The sequence below is a fragment of the Arachis hypogaea genome, chromosome 14 (assembly GCF_003086295.3).
Source record: "Arachis hypogaea cultivar Tifrunner chromosome 14, arahy.Tifrunner.gnm2.J5K5, whole genome shotgun sequence".
Classification (NCBI taxonomy): Eukaryota; Viridiplantae; Streptophyta; class Magnoliopsida; order Fabales; family Fabaceae; genus Arachis; species Arachis hypogaea.
This window is the reverse complement of record NC_092049.1, coordinates 15,204,780-15,223,756: the sequence shown is the minus strand read 5'-3', so window position 1 is coordinate 15,223,756 and position 18,977 is coordinate 15,204,780. Positions and strand designations below refer to the sequence as shown.

Below are 18,977 nucleotides of genomic sequence, written 5' to 3'. Positions count from 1 at the left end.
TAAATAATTTTTCAAAAACAAAATTATATAATTTTCATTAAATAAATATGTTAGATATTTACAATATAAATATAACAAAATTAAAATATTTTTATCTAGTATGATAAAAATACTAATAATTAGCCGATGAATCCATCCAATATGAAAAAATATAATTGGACTACACATACACAGACGCATCTCGTACTATAAAGCGGTGCCACTCAACTTGTGGGGCCCATAAGCCAAGGCGTTGACTTTCTGTGCCTTCGCCAAGCATTTATCATCATTCATCAATCAACCCACAATTTCAACCTCTTTTCTCTTTTTTAAAATTCTTTCTTTTGTGTGTTGCTGCATGGGAATATGTTATATATTATTAAAATCGAATTTTTTTAATTAATGGTACAGTTGACGTTTGATGTTTCTAAAAGTATTTTTATTTATTTTATTTAACTAACTAATTAATTAATTTTAATTTAGATAAATATTAAATTATATAATATTTTTTTGATTATATTCATTATAATTAATCGATTATATTAATTATTTAATTTGATAAACATAAATAAATTTATTTTATTTTAATTTACATTAATTATTTATCTTATATATTTTAATTAATAATTTTAAAATATCATAATTAATTGTTTATTTTATTTGATTAAAATAAATATCAAACTATTTAATATTTTATTTACCCATATTAATTATTTAATTTGACTAAAATAAATAAATTAATTTAGTTTTAATTTGTATTATTTTTTTGTTTTGTGTATTTTAATTAATAATTTTTAAAAATGTTATAATTTTTATATGACATATTTATAAGATATTTTTTATTTATATAACTTACTTTATTAAACCAAACAATGATAATTAATTTATGAATTTAGTTAACATGTGTTTTTAGGTTATATGATAAGTTTATTATTAGTAAAAAAATTTAAATATTTTTTATTTAATAAATATAAAATAAATATATTAAAAATTTAAATTTTTTATATTTTTAATAAAAAATTTTTAATTTATAAATTTAACATATACCCTATAAATAAAACCCTTAATTTATTATATCAATACTTAATTTAATTAATTCAAATATATTTATTTAACTTATTTATATGGATGCATATTTTATTTTTGGATTGATACAAGAGAATATAAAATTTAATGACACCATTGTAAAAGCAAGTACATTGGCCTCAATATTACATGTGAGGAAGTTATTTGTTATTTTACTACTTTCTAATAATATCTCAAGACCAAAATATGTATAGAATAATTATTGACATGACCTCTTAATGATATTTTGTATCAATAAAGAATAATATCAAACATGAAGCATGAGTTTTATTAGCTACAATAATATAAATTTTAATTATTAATCATTTTAAATTGATTGAATTTTAATATTATTATATATTATGTATAGAATTAACTATATAAGATAATGAAATTGTGTAATTGTACTTATTTAATTTAAATAAAATTTTATAATTTTGTGATAAAATCTTAAAAAACTATTTTTTTTTATGTCTTTAACAATTATTGAAGTAGATATTTTTTTATTAGTTAAAAGAATAGCTATAAGAGAACTAAACTTTAAAAAAGATGAGTTAAAATAAATAACCTCAATTATATTGGCCAAAAAGAAAAAAAAAATATACATTTAATAAAGTTATTACGGTTATATACATAGAAAAGGGATTTTGGCTTTGTGTCATGAGATGCAACATAAAAAGTGGTATTATATCTTTATTCCTTTATATTAGAAGAATGAGATATACTTAAGATTCAAAATACTATTAAATGTAATTAAGAATTCTATATTCATGATCTAACTCAATCACTCCTAAAGAATATTGTTAATGAGAACCAAACTCAATTTAAAAAAAAGACTACTACTCCTTGGATAATAAGTATTGTTATAAAATACTTGATAAATGCTTGAGTGATATTTTGATTTTTTTTTTACACATAACAAAAATTTATATTTTGAAAAATAAGTTATTAATTTATTATACGACTTGACGGTCAAATCGACTTCAATTCTTAAATAATTAATATCATTTTTATTTATATTATAAGAAAAGATTTTTTTTTTTTAGAAAAGGCATGTATTAATAATAATTATTTTAAGTATAAAGAATTTAAGATTTTAGATACAAATTCTTCCTATCATTCTACAAGAGTTAAAATAAGATATTGTATATTTAATTATGTATTCATCTTATCTTTATTAGTAGTTTTTGTAGATCTTTAAACTAACAAAAATATAAAATTGGTTATAGGTAAAAATACAGTTACTTCAACTTAAGAATAGATAAAATATATTGATAAATTTTAACATGTAATAACGTTGGTCATATTATTTTAATTTCAATAATAAATATGATACTAAAATATAAAATAGTTTTAGATAAATTTTAACAAAAACAGTTCTTTGCAAATAACTTTATTTTTATGATAATAAAAAAGATAATTTAATGAAAAAATTTATTTAATGTTAGATTGTACTTATTCAAATCGATTTTAACATAAAAATATAAAGTTCTAAATTTTTCCTCATAAATTATAAAAAATACTACAAAGTCTACCATTAATATTATTTAAAGAAAAATCTTTAAAAAGATATGATTTCAGTATAAATATTTTAATTTAATCACAAATTATATATTACTATTAATGAATAATTGTTATATTTTAAAAATAAATTAAATTATTATTCATTGATTTTATTATTTTTAATATTAAAAATAGTTAAATTTTAAATTTAATTAACTTTATAAATTTTATATAACAAAAGTTATTGTGTATATTTTTATTTAAAAATTTTTAAAAATATTTTATATATTTTTGTATATTATTCCGTATAGCACACGGATATATATATTAATAAACCAATAAAATACTATCATTCAGAGATAGATGACAACAAAGTTTTAAGCAATGCCGTTAGTATTATAATAAAAAAGTTTAATTATTCTATTAGTTTTTATAATTTTAATAAATTTTTAATTAAGTCTTTATATTTTTTTAATTAGATATTTATATTGTTTTTAATTTTATAATTAGATATTGTACGGTAGCTCGGGTATCGGACGGTTCGGGGAGATCCTTCGATTGGTAAGGTGGGGTATCGCCTGGTTTCGGGTTGCAGGGTTGGAGCTAAAGCAGCCGACGTCCCGAGATCTTGGTGTGGAGAGGGGGTGCCACTTGCAAAGACACTCTGACGCTCTAGTCAGTCAGGTGTGCAGGCAAAAAATAGGTAAGGTGATGTATGTGACGTACCTTGGGGGAGGGGTAGGACTCTCCCCTTATATACTGGTGCACGAAATTGTGATGTCCAGGCTCGAACAATCCCTGGTAATGGCTCCAAAGCTTGGTGCTTTGATCTTAATTCATAATTGTCACAACTTCGATACAACTAACCAGCAAGTGCACTGGGTCGTCCAAGTAATACCTTACGTGAGTAAGGGTCGAATCCCACGGAGATTGTTGGTATGAAGCAAGCTATGGTCACCTTGTAAATCTCAGTCAGGCAGATATAAAGTGATAATGGTGTTTTCAAATTTAATATAATAGAATAGGGATAGAGATACTTATGTAAATCATTGATAGGAACTTCAGATAAGCGAATGGAGATGCTTTTCGTTCCTCTGAACCTCTGCTTTCCTGCTATCTTCATCCAAGCAGTCTTACTCCTTTCCATGGCTGGCTTTATGCAAGGGCATCACCGTTGTCAGTGGCTACATCCCCTCCTCTCAGTGAATAATATGCTCACGCACCCTGTCACGGCACGGCTATTCATCTGTCGGTTCTCGATCATGCTGGAATAGGATTCACCCTCCTTTTGCGTCTGTCACTAACGCCCAACAATCGCGAGTTTGAAGCTCGTCACAGTCATTCAATCATTGAATCCTACTCAGAATACCACAGACAAGGTTTAGACCTTCCGGATTCTCTTGAATGCCGCCATCATTCTAGCTTACGCCACGAAGATTCTGGTTAGGAGATCTAAGAGATATTCATTCTAGCTTAATTCATGTAGAACAGAAGTGTTTGTCAGGCACGCGTTCATAAGGGAGAAGGATGATGAGCGTCACACATATTCATCACCTTCATCACGTTCTTGGGTGTGAATGGATATCTTAGAAGTGAAATAAGAAGAATTGAATAGAAAACAGTAGTACTTTGCATTAATCTTTGAGGAACAGCAGAGCTCCACACCTTAATCTATGGAGTGTAGAAACTCTACCGTTGAAAATACATAAGTGAAGGTCCAGGCATGGCCGAGATGGCCAGCCCCCTAAAACGTGATCAAAGGATCATAAGGTAATCCAAAGATCCAAAGATGATCAAAAGATGGTCAAAAAGACTAGTAAAAGGTCCTATTTATAATAAACTAGTCACTAGGGTTTACATGAGTAAGTAATTGATGCATAAATCCACTTCCTGGGCCCATTTGGTGTGTGTTTGGGCTGAGCTTGAGTGTTGCACGTGCAGAGGCCATTTGTGGAGTTGAACGCCAGTTTCTGTGCCAGTTTGGGCGTTCAACTCTGGTTTTGGATCCTTTTCTGGCGCTGGACGCCAGATTTGGGCAGAAGGCTGGTGTTGAACGCCAGTTTACATCATCAATTCTTGGCCAAAGTATGGACTATTATATATTGCTGGAAAGCCATGGATGTCTACTTTCCAACGCAATTGGAAGCGCGCCATTTCGAGTTCTGTAGCTCCAGAAAATCCACTTTGAGTGCAGGGAGGTCAGAATCCAACAGCATCAGCAGTCCTTCTTCAACCTCTGAATCTGATTTCTGCTCAAGTCCCTCAATTTCAGCCAGAAAATACCTGAAATCACAGAAAAACACACAAACTCATAGTAAAGTCCAGAAATGTGAATTTAACATAAAAACTAATGAAAACATCCCTAAAAGTAACTAGATCCTACTAAAAACATACTAAAAACAATGTCAAAAAGCGTATAAATTATCCGCTCATCACAACACCAAACTTAAATTGTTGCTTGTCCCCAAGCAACTGAAAATCAAATAGGATAAAAAGAAGAGAATATACTATAAATTCCAAACTATCAATGAAACATAGCTCCAATCATATGAGCGGGACTTATAGCTTTTTGCCTCTTGAATAGTTTTGGCATCTCACTTTATCCATTGAGGTTCAGAATGATTGGCTTCTATAGGAACTTCAGATTTCGAATAGTGTTATTGACTCTCCTAGTTCAGTATGATGATTCTTGAACACAGCTTCTTTATGAGTCTTGGCCGTGGCCCTAAGCACTTTGTTTTCCAGTATTACCACCGGATACATAAATGCCACAGACACATAATTGGGTAAACCTTTTCAGATTGTGACTCAGCTTTGCTAAAGTCCCCAATTAGAGGTGTCCAGGGTTCTTAAGCACACTCTTTTTTTGCTTTGGACCTTGACTTTAACCGCTCAGTCTCAAGTTTTCACTTGACACCTACACGCCACAAGCACATGGTTAGGGACAGTTTGGTTTAGCCGCTTAGACCAGGATTTTATTCCTTTAGGCCCTCCTATCCACTGATGCTCAAAGCCTTGGGATCCTTTTTATTTCCCTTGCCTTTTGGTTTTAAGGGTTATTGGCTTTTTGCTCTTGCCTCTTGGTTTTAAGAGCTTTGGCTTTTTCTGCTTGCTTTTTCTTTTTCTTTCTATATATTTTTTTTTTCGCCCCTTTTTTTTTTTCTGCAAGCTTTGTTCTTTGCTGCTTTTTCTTGCTTCAAGAATCATTTTTATAATTTTTCAGATTATCAAATAACATGTCTCCTAGTCATCATTCTTTCAAGAGCCAACATATTTAACATTCTTAAACAACAACTTCAAAAGACATATGCACTGTTCAAGCATACATTCAGAAAACAAGAAGCATTGTCACCACATCAATATAATTAAGCTAAGTTCAAGGATAAATTCGAAACTCATGTACTTCTTGTTCTTTTGAATTAAAACATTTTTCATTTAAGAGAGGTGATGGATTCATAGGACATTTATAACTTTAGGACATAGTTACTAACTACTAATGATCATGTAATGAAGACACAAACACAGATAAGCACATAACATAGAAAACGAAAAACAGAAGAAATAAGAACAAGGAATGAATCCACCTTAGTGATGGTGGCGTTTCCTTCTTGAGGAACCAATGATGTCTTTGAGCTCTTCTATATCTCTTCCTTGTCTTTGTTGCTCCTCCTTCATTGCTTTTAGATCTTCTCTGATTTCATGAAGGATGATGGAGTGCTCTTGATGTTCCACCCTTAGTTGCTTCCAATAATTGTGTGGAAGAAAATGTATCCCCTGAGGTATCTCAGGGATCTCTTGATTTGCAATCAAATGTTCTACCACTGAGCTATAGACCCTTGATGGAAGCTTTTGTCTTCCCTTTCCTCTTTCTAGAGGTTTCTCTGGCCTTAGGTGCCATCAATGGTTATGGAAAAAACAAAAAAGCTATGCTTTTACCACACCAAACTTAGAATGTTGCTCGCCCTCGAGCAAAAGAAGAAAGAATAGAAGAATAAAAAGAAGATATGGAGGAGATGGAGGGAGATGTGTATTCGGCCATATGGGTGGGATTGGGTGGGAAAGAGATGTTGGATTTTGAAGGAAAGTGGGTGTTTGGATGTGAGTGGTAAAGGGTTAATTAGGGAAGAGTGTTTATTGGGAATAGAGGATGATTGAGAAGAGAGAAGAGAGTGAGTGGAGGTGGGTGGGGATCCTGTGGGCTCCACAGATCCTGAGGTGATCCTGTGAGGTCCACAGATCTTGAGGTGTCAAGGCATTTACATCCCTGCACCAATTAGGCATGTAAAATGCCCTTGCACACAACTCTGGGCGTTCAGCGCCAGGTTGGTGCCCATTTTGGGCGTTCAACGCCCATTTGCTGCCATTTCTGGCGTTGAACGCCAGAACCATGCTTGTTCTGGGCGTTCAGCGCCAGGATGCTTCCATTCTGGGCGTTCAGCGCCAGAACTATGCTCTGTTCTGGCGTTTGAACGCCAGACAGATGCTCCTTCAGGGTGTGATTTTTCTTCTGCTGTTTTTGATTCCGTTTTTGATTTTTTTTTGTTTATTTTGTGACTCCACATGATCATGAACCTAAGAAAACATGAAAAATAATAATAATAAGAATTAGATAAACATTGGGTTGCCTCCCAACAAGCGCTTCTTTAATGTCAATAGCTTGACAGTGGGCTCTCATGGAGCCTCACAGATGTGCAGAGCTTTGTTGAGACTCTCCAACACCAAACTTAGAGTTTGGATATGGGAGTTCAACACCAAACTTAGAGTTTGGTTGTGGCCTCCCAACACCAAACTTAGAGTTTGACTGTGGGGGCTCTGGTTGACTCTGCTTTGAGAGAAGCTTTTCAAGCTTCCTCTCCATGGTTGCAGAGGGAGATCCTTGAGTTTTGAATACAAGGGAGTTCTCATTCCATTGAAGGACTATTTCACCTCTGTCAACATCAATCACAGCTCTTGCTGTGGCCAGGAAAGGTCTTCCTAGGATGATGGATTCATCCTCTTCCTTTCCAGTATCCAGGACTATGAAATCAGCAGGGATGTAAAGGCCCTCAACCTTTACTAAAACGTCCTCTATTTGTCCATAAGCCTGTTTTCTTGAACTGTCTGCCATCTCTAATGAGATTTTAGCAGCTTGCACCCCATAGATTCCCAGTTTCTCTATTACAGAGAGGGGCATGAGGTTTATCCCTGAACCAAGGTCACACAGAGCCTTAAAGATCATGGTGCCTATGGTACAAGGGATTATGAACTTTCCAGGATCCTGTCTCTTCTGAGGCAATGTCAGTTGATCCAGATCACTTAGTTCATTGATGAACAAGGGAGGTTCAACTTCCCAAGCATCAATGCCAAATAATTTGGCATTCAGCTTCATGATTGCACCAAGAAACTTGGCAGTTTGCTCTTCAGTGACATCCTCATTCTCTTCAGAAGGGGAATACTCATCAGAGCTCATGAAGGGCATAAGGAGGCTCAATGGAATCTCTATGGTCTCTAGATGAGCCTCAGAGTCCTTTGGTTCCTCAGAGGGAAGCTCCTTATTGACCACTGGACGTCCCAGGAGGTCTTCCTCCTTGAGATTCACGTCCTCCACTCCCCTTGTAGGTTCGGCCATGGCACTTATGTCAATGGCCTTGCACACTCCTTTTGGATTCTCTTCTGTATTGCTTGGGAGAGTACTAGGAGGGATTTCAGTGATCCTTTTACTCAGCTGGCCCACTTGTGCTTCCAAATTTCTAATGGAAGACCTTGTTTCATTCATGAAACTTACAGTGGCCTTAGATAGATCAGAGACTAGATTTGCTAAATTAGAAGCATTTTGTTCAGAGTTCTCTGTCTGTTGCTGAGTTGATGATGGAAAAGGCTTGCTATTGCTAAACCTGTTTCTTCCACCATTATTAAAGCCTTGTTGGGGCTTTTGATCCTTCCATGAGAAATTTGGATGATTTCTCCATGTTGAGTTATAGGTGTTTCCATAAGGTTCACCTAAGTAATTTACCTCTGCTATTGCAGGGTTCTCAGGATCATAAGCTTCTTCTTCAGAAGATGCCTTTTGAGTACTGTTGGATGCAGCTTGCATTCCATGCAGACTCTGAGAGATCATATTGACTTGCTGAGTCAATATTTTATTCTGAGCCAATATGGCATTCAGAGTATCAACTTCAAGAACTCCCTTCTTCATAGGCGTCCCATTACTCACAGGATTCCTTTCAGAAGTGTACATGAACTGGTTATTAGCAACCATGTCAATGAGTTCTTGAGCTTTTGCAGGCGTTTTCTTTAGGTGAATGGATCCACCTGCAGAAGTGTCCAGTGACATCTTTGATAGCTCAGATAAACCATCATAGAATATATCCAGGATGGTCCATTCTGAAAGCATGTCAGAAGGACACTTTTTGGTCAACTGTTTGTATCTTTCCCAAGCTTCATAGAGGGATTCACCTTCTTTCTGTCTGAAGGTTTGAACATCAGCTCTAAGCTTGCTCAGCTTTTGAGGAGGAAAGTACTTGGCTAAGAAAGCCGTGACCAGCTTATCCCAAGAGTTCAGGCTGTCTTTGGGTTGAGAATCCAACCATAATCTAGCTCTGTCTCTTACAGCAAAAGGGAAAAGCATGAGCCTGTAGACTTCAGGATCTACTCCATTAGTCTTAACAGTATCACATATCTGCAAGAATTCAGTTAAGAACTGAAAAGGATCTTCAGATGGAAGTCCATGAAACTTGCAGTTCTGCTGCATCAGAGAAACTAAATGAGGTTTCAGCTCAAAGTTGTTTGCTCCAATGGCAGGAATGGAGATGCTTCTTCCATGTAAATTGGAATTAGGTGCAGTGAAGTCACCAAGCATCCTCCTTTCATTATTATTATTTTCGGCTGCCATCTCCTCTGCCTGTTCGAAAATTTCTGAAAGGTTATCTCTGGATTGTTGTATTTTAGCTCCTCTTAATTTTTTCTTCAGAGTCCTTTCATGTTCTGGATCTGCTTCCACAAGAATGTTCTTATCCTTGCTCCTGCTCATATGACAAAGAAGAAGGCACAGAAAAATAATAATAATAATAGAGATCCTTTATACCACAGTATAGGGATCCCTGTGTGAGTAGAAGAAGAGGGGGAGATAAAGGATGTGATGTAAAGGAAGAAATACAACTGTACGGATGGAAGAGATGTGAGATGAGATGTTAGGATATGAATGAATAAATAGAATGAGATGGGAGAGAGAGAATTTTTTCGAAAAATATTTTTGAAAAAGAGTTAGTGATTTTCGAAAATGGTTTTTGAAAAATGTTAGTAGTTTTTCGAAAATTAAGATTTAAAATTTAAAATAATAGTTAATTAAAAAGAAATTTTGAAAAAGGGGGAAGATATTTTCGAAAATGAGAGAGAGAGAGTTAGTTAGGTAGTTTTGAAAAAGTTAAGAAACAAACAAAAAGTTAGTTAGTTAGTTGAAACAAATTTTGAAAACCAATTTTGAAAAGATAAGAAGTTAGGAAGTTAGAAAAGATATTTTGAAAAGATATTTTTGAAAAAGATAAGATAAGAAGATATTTTTGAAAAGATGTGATAGGAATTAGTTTTTGAAAAAGATTTGATTTTTAAAATCTCAATTAATGACTTGATTCATAAGAAATCACAAGATATGATTCTAGAACTTAAAGTTTGAATCTTTCTTAACAAGCAAGTAACAAACTTCAAATTTTTGAATCAAAACATTAATTGATTATGTTATTTTCGAAAATTTGATATAAAAGTAAGAAAAAGATTTTTGAAAAAGATTTTTGAAATTTTCGAAAATAACTAAGAATTTTGAAAAAGATTTTATTTTTGAAAAAGATTTTGAAAAAGATAAGATTTTCAAATTGAAAATTTGATTTGACTCATAAGAAACAACTTTGATTTTTAAAAATTTTTGAAAAAGTCAACTCAATTTTCGAATTTGATGGGAGAAAAAGGGAAAGATATTTTTTTGATTTTTTTGAAATTTTTATGAAAAACATGAAAATTATGCAATGCATGAAATTTTTAGATCAAAACAATGAATGCATGCATGAATGATATGAATGTCAAGATGAACACCAAGAACACTATGAATGTCAAGATGAACATCAAGAACATAATTTTGAAAAATTTTTAATGCAAAGAAAACATGCAAGACACCAAACTTAGAATTCTTTAATGCTTACGCACTAAGAATTCAAGAATGCATATGATAAACATGAAAAGACACAAAACAAAAATTCATCAAGATCAAACAAGAAGACTTACCAAGAACAACTTGAAGATCATGAAGAACACTATGAATGCATGATATTTTCGAAAAAAATGCAAGATGCATATGCAAGTGACACTAAACTTATAATGTGACTCAATACTCAAACAAAAAACAGAAAAATATTTTTGATTTTTTTATGATTTTCTAAATTTTTTTGTATTTTTCGAAAATTAATATGAAAAAGAAAAATAAAGATTCCAAAATTTTTAATATGAATTCCAGGAATCTTGCATTCTTAGTCTAAAGCTTCAGTCCAGGAATTAGACATGGCTCACTAGCCAGCCAAGCTTTCAAAGAAAGCTCCAGTCCAAAACACTAGACATGGCCAATGGCCAGCCAAGCTTCAGCAGGTGATCATGGATCAGCAGCAGGTGGATGAGCAACAACTAAATTGCTCTTGATAACAAATTGCAAGCCTCAGTCCAAATGAATTTAGACATGGCTTTACAGCCAGCCAGGCTTCAACATGCTTCATGAAACACTAGAATTCATTCTTAAAAATTCTGAAGCCATAGAATAATTTATTTTTGAAAACATTTTTATATTATTAATTTTTTTTTCGACAACAAAGGAGAAATTTTTGAAAGATTTTTGAAAAATATTTTTTTGAAAAGAAAATAAAAAGAAAATTACCTAATCTGAGCAACAAGATGAACCGTCAGTTGTCCAAACTCAAACAATCCCCGGCAACGGCGCCAAAAACTTGGTGCTGTTGCCGGATCAAAAGGGAATCTGGCACTGATGTTACCGGACCAAAAGCTTGCCGAAAACTCAAACAATCCCCGGCAACGGCGCCAAAAACTTGGTGCACGAAATTGTGATGTCCAGGCTCGAACAATCCCTGGTAATGGCTCCAAAGCTTGGTGCTTTGATCTTAATTCATAATTGTCACAACTTCGATACAACTAACCAGCAAGTGCACTGGGTCGTCCAAGTAATACCTTACGTGAGTAAGGGTCGAATCCCACGGAGATTGTTGGTATGAAGCAAGCTATGGTCACCTTGTAAATCTCAGTCAGGCAGATATAAAGTGATAATGGTGTTTTCGAATTTAATATAATAGAATAGGGATAGAGATACTTATGTAAATCATTGATAGGAACTTCAGATAAGCGAATGGAGATGCTTTTCGTTCCTATGAACCTCTGCTTTCCTGTTATCTTCATCCAAGCAGTCTTACTCCTTTCCATGGCTGGCTTTATGCAAGGGCATCACCGTTGTCAGTGGCTACATCCCCTCCTCTCAGTGAATAATATACTCACGCACCCTGTCACGGCACGGCTATTCATCTGTCGGTTCTCGATCATGCTGGAATAGGATTCACCCTCCTTTTGCGTCTGTCACTAACGCCCAACAATCGCGAGTTTGAAGCTCGTCACAGTCATTCAATCATTGAATCCTACTCAGAATACCACAGACAAGGTTTAGACCTTCCGGATTCTCTTGAATGCCGCCATCATTCTAGCTTACACCACGAAGATTCTGGTTAGGAGATCTAAGAGATATTCATTCTAGCTTAATTCATGTAGAACAGAAGTGTTTGTCAGGCACGCGTTCATAAGGGAGAAGGATGATGAGCGTCACACATATTCATCACCTTCATCACGTTCTTGGGTGCGAATGGATATCTTAGAAGCGAAATAAGAAGAATTGAATAGAAAACAGTAGTACTTTGCATTAATCTTTGAGGAACAGCAGAGCTCCACACCTTAATCTATGGAGTGTAGAAACTCTACCATTGAAAATACATAAGTGAAGGTCCAGGCATGGCCGAGATGGCCAGCCCCCTAAAACGTGATCAAAGGATCATAAGGTAATCCAAAGATCCAAAGATGATCAAAAGATGGTCAAAAAGACTAGTAAAAGGTCCTATTTATAATAAACTAGTCACTAGGGTTTACATGAGTAAGTAATTGATGCATAAATCCACTTCCTGGGCCCACTTGGTGTGTGTTTGGGCTGAGCTTGAGTGTTGCACGTGCAGAGGCCATTTGTGGAGTTGAACGCCAGTTTCTGTGCCAGTTTGGGCGTTCAACTCTGGTTTTGGATCCTTTTCTGGCGCTGGACGCCAGATTTGGGCAGAAGGCTGGCGTTGAACGCCAGTTTACATCGTCAATTCTTGGCTAAAGTATGGACTATTATATATTGCTGGAAAGCCCTGGATGTCTACTTTCCAACGCAATTGGAAGCGCGCCATTTCGAGTTCTGTAGCTCCAGAAAATCTACTTTGAGTGCAGGGAGGTCAGAATCCAACAGCATCAGCAGTCCTTCTTCAACCTCTGAATCTGATTTCTGCTCAAGTCCCTCAATTTCAGCCAGAAAATACCTGAAATCACAGAAAAACACACAAACTCATAGTAAAGTCCAGAAATGTGAATTTAACATAAAAACTAATGAAAACATCCCTAAAAGTAACTAGATCCTACTAAAAACATACTAAAAACAATGTCAAAAAGCGTATAAATTATCCGCTCATCATATACCTTGTTAGAAAAGTGGGCCCCATAGGAGAAGACCTCCTTCCAGGAAGTTTCCTTCTCCCCAGCTGTTATGCAGCTGGCAAGGAGGGTGCGTGGCCGGGTCACCAGATAGGCGGGTACGGTGACTCGCCCAACCGGGTCGGTAGGTCTTCAGGCTAGGTCGGTCTACACGCCTAGATGGGCTGGGCCATAACAGTGCCCCCAACGCGCCAGCAATGATCGTGAGTGTTTTTGGTGGCGTGTTATGTTCTCTCTTGTGCGTTGTTGCTTGGTCCGCCGCTCGTGGAGGGGACGCGCTTCCTGTGCGAGTGAGTCTGCTCCTTGTCGTTGGGATAACCTTTGTCGCCTCGTTCCTCGCGCTAGGCATTTAATGCTCATAATGGGTTGTTTCAAACCCTGCGAGTAAAGACTGTTTTGTCCTTGCCTTTCGCGCTTCTTGAGTTAGTTTTCTACCCCCCCAGTTTTGTGTTCCATTTTCTCTTGAGTGCCTGGTTCTTTTCTACCTTCATCTTCTCCCCTCTCGAATTTCCTACTGCGATTTTTGTTTCCTTGTGCATTTGCCCCTTCTTACTTCCTTTCGAATCCCTTCAATTGTCCTGGTAAGAACTCATCCCTCGCTCTCTGTTTCAGGTTTATCTTCATTGTCTATGCTCCTGTATGCATGCTGCTCTCCTGATTTGACTTGTATGTTGGATGACATTAGTGTTAGGTAGGTACATTAGGGGGGTTACCATTCCAGGGTATTAGTTTTTAGGCTTTTACTTAGGATTTGCTTTGGCCATGCTTGGTTGCGGTTATTGAATAGGCTAAATGTAGTTTCTGGACCTTTTTCAAACTCCCGACCTCGTAGACTAACTGAGTGGTGCCCCCACTGTAGGTATGGCCCCCCGTCATGTTACACGAGGTTCCGCCTCAAGCGCAGCTTACGACCGCTATGCCTGGGTGACTTCTGACGTGAAGGATTTCCCAAACCAAATGGGTGAGGAGGAGCTGACCGAATTCCGCCAAGCCGAGTACTTGTGCGGCGGGACCGACGAGGAATCTAATTACGATGTTTTCGTCCCCGCTCCTCAGGAACAGATATACAAACTCAACCCCCACTCCCCCCGAGTTGTCGATTGGATCTGGTTCTACAAGGCAATGTTTACCCAATTGGGGGTTCGCCTTCCTTTTTCTCCTTTCCAAATGGCGCTCCTTAACCGGTGTTCCGTAGCGCCGTCGCAGTTGCATCCGAACAATTGGGCTTCCATCCGCTGTTTCGAGATGGTGTGTGAATATTTAGAGCTGCCGGTGTCCGTCAACGTTTTTCTTTATCTCTTTAACCTTATGAATCCTTCCAAAGAAGGGAAAGCAAGGAAAGGGTTCATGTCCTTCCGATCTGCCAGGGTCGGAGGATTTTTGGCTTGTTTGAGGACTCTTACCACGGGTTCAAGGACAAGTATTTCAAGGTGCGCCCAGTTAAAGGTCACCATCCCTTCTGGCTGTCGTTGGAGGGGCAGCGCCTCATCCCGACATATTGGAGTTTCGGGGCGGGGTCCAATACCTTTATCAAGGTAACATACAAAGGAATGTCCTCTGTGGACAAAAAGATTGCCGACGTGTTGTTGGCTGTTTTTGGGAAAAACCATGTGAACCCTCATCTCTTTATGGGTGATCGGGAGGTCGCTAGAAATTATATTTGTGAGTAGCTTTAACTTGCATTCCTTGCGCTATTGTTGCTTTGATTTATTATGCCGATTTCACGACTAACCTGTTTCACTATTTTGCTGCAGTGAGAATATCTGCCGAAGTGACCGGTCTTGAACATTTATTCAATACCTTCCTTGCTGATGACAGTAACGAGGAGCAGTCCAACGAGAACTAGGAAGCTCCACCTGAGAATAACGAGAATCAGGCGGTGCCTCCCCCCAATGCCGTCGAGGTGCCGGCCCGGAATGCTGACGGGGCGCGTGTCTCTCCCGTCCGAGACGAGGCGGTCGGCACTGGTGGGGACTCGACCTCTAGTCCACAACTCGAGGAGGATGATGTGAAGGTCATAAGCAACCCGAAGAGGAGGAAGTCGTCCTCCAGCCCTGAAGGAGTCCTCACTGTGATGGAGAGAAACTTCGATGCCGGGAACTTTATAGATTCCCAGTTGCTTCCTAGAACGGAGGAATATTTCTATGGATCCGACCTCCCTGGGCAGGTGAGGTGGATGTAGCGTTCTCTCTTTCGAGGCGCCACCATCGCAAGGAAGGCCGAGTTTGAGCTGTCGGGAATGCAGTCGGTGCAGAGGAAACTCGAGGCTTCTGTTCAAGCTAATAATAAATTCAAGGTTGAAGTGGAAACACTTCGGGAGCAACTGTCCAGTGCCGATAAGAAACTCAAAGCTACCGAGATTGAAGGTTTCAGATGCGGCTGTTTCCTGGTTAACTGAGCGGGAGCTGACTTTGGAGAGCCAGCTTAATGCAGCTCAGGGTCGGGTGGCTGCTTTGGAAAAGGAACGCGACGAGGTGACCTCATTGGCCAAGACTGCTCAAACCGAAGCTGAAGAATTTAAGAAGAAGTACAAAGAGACCGTAAAACAGGGAAAGAGCGCCATTTTGATGACTGAAGAGGCCCTTAAAGCCCAAGTGAAGCTCGTGGCTCCTGACTTCGACACGTCGGCAATCGGGGTCTTTAAGACCATCAAGGACGGCAAGATTGTCGATATGCCGAAGAAGTGATCTCCGTACTCTTGTATGTTTTGTAATTTTTTTTGTTCTTGTGGACCTTGTCGTGCGGTTTGATGAACTTTATTGTTGTGCATGTTGGATCTTGTAATTTTGAACTGCTTTAGTAGTCGCCTGGTCGGCTTATGATTACTGTTTTTCCCCGTTCACTCGGTAGTGCATTTTCGTTCTATTTTATTACCGTTTTGTTGGTATTGGCTTGTCGCTTGCATTTGTTTACCGTTGCGTTGGTAATTTGATGAAACCAAGTCGTGGCTTCATTATTGCTACAGCCGTTTGTTACGGTGCTAACTTAGTTAGTTTCCGGGGTGATCAGTCCTTGGATACCGTGTCATTGCCTCGTTTAGCAGGTATCATAAGAAGTTTGTTGTCGTGGGATGTATAAAAGGGAAAAAGTAAATTTAACCACAAGTGAACATTAATCGGCAGTTGAACAAGTCTATTGCAATGATAAGTATTTAACAAAAGTAAATTATTTGATGATGAAACGAAACCCGGGTCTTACTGAGCTGGTGGTCGCCTACTCGGCGTGTTTGGACTAAGAATAAAACCTTTTTAAGTTACCCGCGTTCCACGTTCTCGGGACTTCCTTGCCGTCGAGTCTTTCCAATTTATAGGCACCCTTTCCAATCACCTCTTTGACCCTGTAAGGGCCTTCCCAGTTAGCCGTCAGTTTACCTTCCCCCTGACAAACATTAGTGGATATTCCTGGATCAGTACAAGCACAAGCCACCATGACAAGGAGCTCACCACATGTCCAACTAAAGGACTTTAACTAAAAGTGCTAGGTGGGAGACAACTCACTGTGGTATGATCATTCCTTTTCATTCTTAGCTTTATTTTGTTTTATTTTTATTAGTAGTATTTTTCTTACTTATTTAATTTTTGCTAAATTTTTACTGTTTTTCAGATCATGCAGCTATCTTAGAAAAGGAGCCGAACAAAAAAAAAAAAAAACAAACACATGACGCGCTAGCGTCGCTGACGCATACGCATCATATGTGTGTTCGTGAAAAAATAAAATTGAACAGAGAGTTGCGCGGGACTAGCGCAGGAATGATGCCTTGCGCACAAACATGCTCACGCGTACGCGTCTATGACGCGTCTGCATCGTTTGCAATTTTGGCACTCCACGCATACGCGTCAAGCACGCGCACGCGTGGATGAGTAAAATCGGCGTAAAAGGTGTTTTGGCCAGAGAGTTATGCTGGTGTGGGGCTGGAACTATGCTGGGCGCACAAGCCCCACCACGCGTACGCGTCCCTGACGCGTTCGCGTCGTTTTTCCATCCTGGCCGTCCACGCGTACGCGTCCCTGACGCGTACGCGTCACTTGAAATTCATGCGATCCACGCGTACGCGTGCCTTACGCGTACGCGTCGCATGCAACGCCCAATTAAATCACCTCAGCGCCTGATTTCAAATCATTCACCCCCAATCCTAATTTTCTCTTGTTCTTTTATACTTTTATTCTTCCTTCATCTTACTATTTGTTTTTATTTTCAGTTCTTCTTTGCTTGAGGACAAGCAAACATTTAAGTTTGGTGTTGACGCTTCACTTAAGGGTTTTCTGTCTATTCCGATGGCACCAAAAGGGAGGCGAATCATCTTCATTGAGGAGCATGACCTGAAGAGTAAAACGACCGCTCAGATAACTAAGGAGGTTGAGTTCCTTTCATTTTTATTCCCTCCCGCTTTTATTATATATGTTCCGGTTTTCTGCTATTTTGCTTTGTTTGCTGCATGATCCTTTATTAGTAGATTCATAGGTTCTAGTTTAATTTTTCTATTAAGTACTTTAATTCTGAAAGATGTCTCATGTATTGCCCACTAAGCTTGAAATCAAAAAGAAAGAAGAACAGATGTAGGGCATGAGAATTTGAGTTTAATTTTTAGAGTAGTCTCATTTACTTAGATGTGGTGATATTTTCTGTGATTCTGAATGAATGTTTGAACAGTGCATATTTTTGATAGTGAAGTTTATGAATGTTAAAATTGTTGGCTCTTGAAAGAATGATGAAAAAGAGAAATGTTATTGATAATCTGAAAAATCATAAAATTGATTCTTGAAGCAAGAAAAAGCAGTGAAAAACACAAAGCTTGCGAAAAAAATTAATAATAATAAAATAAAGAAAAAGAAAGGAAAAAAAAAGAAAAAGCAAGCAGAAAAAGCCAATAACCCTTTAAACTAAATGGCAAGGGTAAAAAGGATCCAAGGCTTTGAGCATTAATGGATAGGAGGGCCCAAAGGAATAAAATCCTGACCTAAGCGGCTAAATCAAGATGTCCTTAACCATGTGCTTGTGGTGTGAAGGTGTCAAGTGAAAAGCTTGAGACTGAGCGGTTAAAGTCGTGGTCCAAAGCAAAAAGAGTGTGCTTAAGAGCTCTGGGCACCTCTAACTAGGGACTCTAGCAAAGCTGAGTAACAATTTGAAAAGGTTCACCCAGTTAGGTGTCTGTGTCATTTATGTATCCGGTGGTAATACTGGAAAACAAAATGCTAAGGGTCACAGCCAAGACTCATATAGTAGCTGTGTTCAAGAATCAACATACTGAACTAGGAGAGTCAATAACACTATCTGAATTCTGAGTTCCTATGGATGCCAATCATTCTGAACTTCAAAGGATAATGTGAGATGTCAAAACGATTCAGGATTGTAGTTGTAAACTCCACTATAAGAAGAGACATAAGCTTAATCGAACTCTCACTCTCATTCAAATTCACACCCTAAGCCTATATTAGCTTTGGTTGCTTGAGGACAAGCAACAATTTAAGTTTGGTGTTGTGATGCGTGAGCATCTTTCCTATTTTTTCCTAGTGAATTTGCATGTAATTTGTTGAGTTTAATTAAGAATTAACTATATTTTAGCCACTATGGATGTTATTTTGAGTTTTGTGCAATACTGTTTATTTTAGGTAGCATTCGGCTGGATTTGATGGAGTTTCTGCAGCACAAGAATCAAAGGAGATGGCAGCAAG

The 18,977-nt window shown here is 37.3% G+C and overlaps 1 non-coding gene across 1 annotated transcript; it reads left to right on the top strand.

Moving 5' to 3' along the window:
* The first annotated feature begins 8,914 nt into the window (after positions 1-8,914).
* LOC112745381 (small nucleolar RNA R71) lies at positions 8,915-9,022 on the top strand. The gene has a single exon (XR_003173313.1). It is a non-coding gene; the product is annotated as a small nucleolar RNA R71 (small nucleolar RNA).
* The last annotated feature ends 9,955 nt before the right edge of the window (positions 9,023-18,977 follow it).